The following is a 6,609-nucleotide window of genomic DNA, read 5'->3' on the forward strand; positions in this document are numbered from 1 at the left end:
TTTAAAAGTGAAGCCTTGTGGTTCCTGGAAGGAAAAACACGACTTTCAAGTCTTTGTCCTTTTTTATGATAAATGTACGACTTTAATGTGAAACATTCAGAGTTTTTCTCTTGTTGTGTTTGTTTGAAGCTGCTTCCTGTTGGCTTCAGCTGTTTGGAGTTTCCATTTTCTAAACTTCTACATTCTGAACCTTCTTCAGCTCTGAACAGATGATGAAACACTGAATGATTTCAAGCTCACACTTTGTCTAATAAACTTACATCTTTCATTCTTTATACAGATTGAGCGACTGTGGTTTGTCAGAGATCAGCTGTGATTATCTGGCAGCAGCACTGAAGTCCAACCCCTCCCATCTGAGACTGCTGGACCTGAGCTACAACAACAAGCTGCAGGATTCAGGAGTGAAGCATCTGTGTGGTTTCCTGGAGAGTCCAGGTTGTGGACTTGAAACTCTGGGGTCAGTCAGCATGTTTTAGTTGTGCTGAGATGAATATGATGTGAAAGTTGTGCTGACACTAAACTGCAGACATCAGGCTGATATTATACTGATCCACACTGAGGATCTTCATGGTAAAGTCTGTTTTCTTCTTCTCTGGTTTAGTCCATTGACTGCAGCAGAACAATGTTCACATTTCAAACAGAGATGCTCAACGTATGGCCCGCGGCCCACACGCGGCCTGTCCACCTTTCCTGATTCAGAGAGAGGGGACCCTGATTAACTGTGTAGTGTTCTTCCTCACAGTTCTAAGTATCAGACACAACAATGAATAATCCACAGCTGACTGTCTTTAGCAGGTCAAAGGTCACGGCACACAGCAGACAGTGGGAAATATTCTAATTCTGATCATTTATCAGCACATATCCATATGTATAAAACAAACACTGTGAGACTTGATCAGAGGTGTGATCATCACAGCAGAGGCCTTTGTGTCAAAGTCACTGAGGATCAAACAGAAACACATGAAGCAGATTTTCCTCTTCTGGCTTTTTATAGCAGATAACCTTCAAAATATTCTGCAGTCGATCAAAAACTGAAGCAAACCATGAATCAACATGTGAACATGAGCTGATGCTGCTGAAGTGAAGCAAAGTTACAGAGGTTTGATTACAGACACAGCTGAGAGTTTGTAATCTGTCATCATTTTAAAAGGTTTCAATTTCTTCAGTATTGAACAGCAGAAATGAGGCTTTGTTTTCGGAGGCCGACAGCAGTGAACACAACAGCAGACTGGTGCGTAATAAGCAGTGAATCATGCAGAAAACAGATTTTTGAAGGTAAACTGTTCTTGAAGTACACTGAGAGAGAGAGAGCTGTGCAGGAAGTAAAGGTCAAAGTCAGAGAGAATTCATGACGATGTTCATCAAAGCGTAAAGCGTAGTTTGGATCTTCTTTTGCTGCTGGTTCACTCAGTTTTGGTTGGAGACAGATGAAACCTGCAGCTTCAGGATCTGTGAGCTGTCCACTTTCAGCCCCGACGGCGTGTCCGTGTGCGTGCCGTCGAGTGAACGATCCACGCTCTGTGTTTCCATCTTTGTGTGTTTAGCTGCTCTCATTTACTGTTTTATCTGTTTGCTTGTTGTTGAAATACTTTTGGGAGCTTTAACCTGAGATTCTGGCAAAATACATTTATATTAAAAATCCATTCAGGATTGAATGAATCAACATCGCTTTATTCAAATTAAAACCATTGAAATAGGAAAATCCATTTTTTACAGCCGCCTCTAATGCTGGGTAATGTCAGCTGGTCCATGTGCAGCTGGCTGTGAGGCTCAGGAGCGTCTACAAAGTGCAACACTGAAAGAACATCATCCATAAATATTGAGGAATAACTGGACTCTCATACAGCGAGACTCAAATGCCTTTAAACATCAGCTTATCCTGCTGATCCAAGTCCAACACTGAGTTTGTAAAAACATGTTTGTCAATCATTTTGTTTGGTTTCTGAGGAAAATGATTCAATAACTTGCTGCTAATACACAACATTTCATCATATTTCCTCATAACCCTCTTTTGTCTGACCATTTGATCCCATTTGAATTTGCAATAAAGGATCCACAGAGTTTGGTGACAATAATGACAGTAGATGTTTGTGTGAAAGTGCTGGAAGCAAATGAGTGTGTGATGTTCTTTCAGTGTTGCACTTTGTAGACGCTCCCTGAGCACTGGTCTCACAGCCAGCTGCACATAGAGACCAGTGTTGTTAGTCCAGGTCAGAAGATGACTTGTTGGAATGAAAATGAGCTTGTAGTTTGTCGGCTTTAATCATGTGACTGGAAAAAGGTGTTGGACTTCAAATATGTCCGTTTCTTTCACACTTCACCTTTAAAAGTGAAGCCTTGTGGTTCCTGGAAGGAAAAACACGACTTTTTCAAGTCTTTGTCCTGTTTTTATGATAAATGTACGACTTTAATGTGAAACATTCAGAGTTTTTTCTCTTGTTGTGTTTGTTTGAAGCTGCTTCCTGTTGGCTTCAGCTGTTTGGAGTTTCCATTTTCTAAACTTCTACATTCTGAACCTTCTTCAGCTCTGAACAGATGATGAAACACTGAATGATTTCAAGCTCACACTTTGTCTAATAAACTTACATCTTTCATTCTTTATACAGATTGTGGTTCTGTGGTTTGTCAGAGATCAGCTGTGATTATCTGGCAGCAGCACTGAAGTCCAACCCCTCCCATCTGAGAGAACTGGACCTGAGAGGAAACAACCTGAAGGATCCAGATGTGAAACATCTGTCTGATCTTCAGCAGAGTCCAGACTACAGACTGGAGACTCTGGGGTCAGTAGAGTGATGGAGTGAGTGGGTGGTGCTGTCAGCAGTATTGTACTAAACACAGTCAGTATGAAACAAAGATCCAGTGTTTCCTGTAAAGCTGCAGCTTCTCAGTGAAGCTGTGAGAGGAGAATGGTGACAGGCTTCAGGATTGGACGAGGAAGAGGAAGAATTTAGTGAGAGCAGATGTTTGGATGGAATTCCTCCAGTTAACAGCTGGAACCGTCTGTTTCTGACCTTTATGGTCACCATGGTAACGGCTGACACGCTCTGATCAAACGCTGTCAACAGCCAATCAGCTCTCTGAACAAAGCAGCACGCAGACCAATGACTGCATTCATTTCCAAGTTTAAAGCAGTGAAGAACACAGTCTGTAGGTGAGGAAGACTTTAGTGAGAGCAGATGTTTGGATGGAATTCCTCCAGTTAACAGCTGGAACCGTCCATCTGGATTGTTGGGCTTGTTGTTGGGGTTCCTACAGAGCTCAGAGTGGACACACCAAGGTTCTTCTAATGAATGAAAGTCCAAACTCAAACTAGGAGGGAAAAACATTTTCATCAACTTCAATAAAAATCCAAAGATTAGAAAAAGTGAAGCAACAATGAGTCCCAGTACAGTCCCAGCACTGAAGTCCCTGCTGCTCTTTATACTGGATGTGCTGCATCACTGACTGACAGCTGATGAAGAGTCTCTGGAAACACTCGTTTATCTCCTCTGCTCTTCCTTCTTCTCTCTGCAGGTGGAGGCGATGGTAAACAGGACGGTGTGTGTGCTGAGAGAGGAGCAGCTGTGTCCTGATGATCCAGAGAGGTTGAAGCAGCAGCAGCTTGTGTGTAGAGACGCTCTGACTGGGCCATGTTACTGGGAGGTGGAGAGGAGAGCTTCATCCAGCAGTGACTGACAGAGGAATGAAGTGCAGATGACTGTCAGTGCTGCAGAGTGAACTGCTCTGAGAACAGCTCCACTGTCAGACACAATGTAGAGTCCAGCATCATCCCTGTGTGTCCCTCTGGATCTGACAGAGGATCATCAGTGTATCTGGACTGCTCTGCTGCTGCTCTGTCCTTCTACAGTCTCTGCACAGTCTCTGTCTGACTCTGGCTTCAGACCCTCCTGGATCAAACTCACCTGGAAAGACTTTCAAACATCACTCAATAGATTTGAATACAGAATAGATTTGATATATACTGTAGATGTACTGTAGAGTTGCAGTTTGTCACTTGTAAATACAGTCTGTGAGCAGCTCTGAGCTGAAAGATCTTTCTAGAAACACCAAATGTTTTCACTCTTCTGTTGCTTTTTCATATATTTCCACAACATTAATATTGATCCCACCTGTCTCACCTGTTTCATGCTTTGATACATAAGAACAGGACACGTGTGATCTGAGCGCTGCTGTGGTTGCTGTGCTGCACGTCTTCATTTAGATAACAGAGACATCTAGTGGTTCAGAGGGAGAACTGCAGGAGGTGGAGCTGTGTTTTAGCATGGACAACTTTTTATCTTTTAGGCGCAGATACAAATATGACAAGTATCAGTGTAAGATACAAAAGGTCACATCAGTCAGCAGAGGGAACAGTGATCACACAGCAATGTAAGAATAGAAACATAACAGTGAATCTGGACATGTGTACAGATGGAAGCAAACAAACAGGATGTAACACTACATTAAAGCCACAAATGGGAAGAAAACAAAGCCAAAGGAAAATATATTTGATCTCAGGAATCCAAATCAGATGCTTTAGAGCAGGGGTCGGCAACCCTGGGCACGCGTGTCACAGCTGGCACGTGAAGGGTTAACTGATGGCACGACCATAGCTGGACTGGCCATCGGGCATACCGGGCATTTGCCTGGTGAGCCAATAATGATTTTTCATTTTTATGTTTGTTTGTTTGTTTGTTTTTGTTATGGTATAAACAATGAAAGGTGGAGGATTAGCCAATTGGTCATGATCAACTCTGGGCTGGACCAATTACAATACATCCGTATTGAGGGGGAAAGGAACGCGATTCGTCCCGTACTTCAGCTAGAATGAAAAAGACACAAAGCTGGAGTTATTCTGTCTTTACGCTGCAGCTGCCTCTTCTTCTCTCATTCTCTCCCCTCCCTCTCCTGTTGCTACTTCAATCATGAAACTGATCAATGATCAGCTGATCGTCTCTCGTTTGTTTATCGCCCACTTTGCACCAGAAAGAGGAAACCAGCGGAGGTCGCACTAAACAACAGCAGCACGTTTAAGCTTGATCAGCTGTTGTTAGAATGTATTTAATATTAATTTCTAGTATCAGCTGTTTGCTGGAGTGTACATCACTGTCACAACAGCGTTTGTTTTAGTTCGAAGGCTTTATGGTTTTTCCTATAATACCTGGTGATTGTTTTTGTCAGTTCAGCCTTACGTTTAACCCGAGTGACCACCCGGTCAGCTGGTGGGTAACAGGCATCTCCCAGAACGTTAGAGCACTTTTGCAAATATGTGATGTCTTCATGAATCGAGCAGGTATTTGAAGTTTACACAGCACCATTCTGGCATGAAAATATCTTAAAAGTTTATTTTGTGACCCAGAAAAAGTAATATTTCAAACTCTGCTTGTTTAGGAAACACGCCCACGTTAACCTGTGCTGGTCAGGTTAACGTGGGCATCTGTATGGTCAACATAACGTCATCGCAGCCAGTGTGCCTTGCTACGTTAGCGCAGAGCTGCTTGTGTTTACCCTCAGTGTGACTTTTCTGATTTCAAATTAAAAAACGGGATTTGTATAAGTTATAAAAATTATGTATGATACCACACTAATCATACAGCATGAGTGACATCAGACAGATGTGAGACCACAGAGCTTCCTTATTGAAATTACGCATAAGCTTCATTTTCTTGTCACTGTGTGCTCTGAGATATTTATAGTCCTTCACTATTTTCACATCGACCCCCTGCATTGAAACTGGGGTCACTGGTTTCCTGGTTCTCCTAAAGTCCACAATCATTTCCTCGATCTTTGTCACATTGATCTCCAGATGATTCTGTTCACACCTCATGACAAAGGAGTCCACCACAGCCGGGTTCTCCGTCTCATCACCCTCACTGATGCATCAAACCAACAAGAGTCATCAGAAAACTTCTGAAGGTAGCAGGTCTCTGTGCAGTCTCCATATTCCCTCTGACTCTGCGGTACCGCTGTTAGCTCCTTTGTTTTGTTTGCTAGCAACTTAACGTTCCTCATTACAATAGACGGGAAGCAATACAGCCTCATACTTCTATTTTGTAGAAGTGTTTATCAAATAAAAAGGCTGGTGAGTCTCGATCAATAAAGCAGCATTGACATGCAACAACATACTGATCCTACTCATGATGTCCTAAGTAATTAAGTTGGTGCCATAAATGAAGAAGAGGAAACTCGGGATCAGTGATTGAGATTTAGCTTGTATATAATACTTTATTATGGGGCCAGTAAATTGCCGCAAATTAAGAGTATGTCAATCAAAAATAAAACAGAATATGATTTGCTATGGAAAGAAAGGGAAGCAAGGAAGGAATTACTAAAAACAAATCCTCATTTAAAACAATACAGGGAGTGCAGAATTATTAGGCAAGTTGTATTTTTGAGGAATAATTTTATTATTGAACAACAACCATGTTCTCAATGAACCCAAAAAACTCATTAATATCAAAGCTGAATGTTTTTGGAAGTAGTTTTTAGTTTGTTTTAGTTTGAGCTATTTTAGGGGATATCTGTGTGTGCAGGTGACTATTACTGTGCATAATTATTAGGCAACTTAACAAAAACAAATATATACCCATTTCAATTATTTATTTTTACCAGTGAAACCAATATAACATC

General features: G+C 41.8%; 1 long non-coding RNA gene across 1 annotated transcript; it reads left to right on the forward strand.

The window, feature by feature from the left end:
* Positions 1–405: 405 nt before the first annotated feature.
* On the forward strand, positions 406–3,572 carry LOC120438822. Its single transcript, XR_005612184.1, has 3 exons — positions 406–457; positions 2,607–2,780; positions 3,514–3,572. It is a non-coding gene; the product is annotated as an uncharacterized LOC120438822 (long non-coding RNA).
* Positions 3,573–6,609: the final 3,037 nt, after the last annotated feature.

Source organism: Oreochromis aureus, linkage group 3 (genome assembly GCF_013358895.1).
Source record: "Oreochromis aureus strain Israel breed Guangdong linkage group 3, ZZ_aureus, whole genome shotgun sequence".
NCBI classification, from domain to species: Eukaryota; Metazoa; Chordata; class Actinopteri; order Cichliformes; family Cichlidae; genus Oreochromis; species Oreochromis aureus.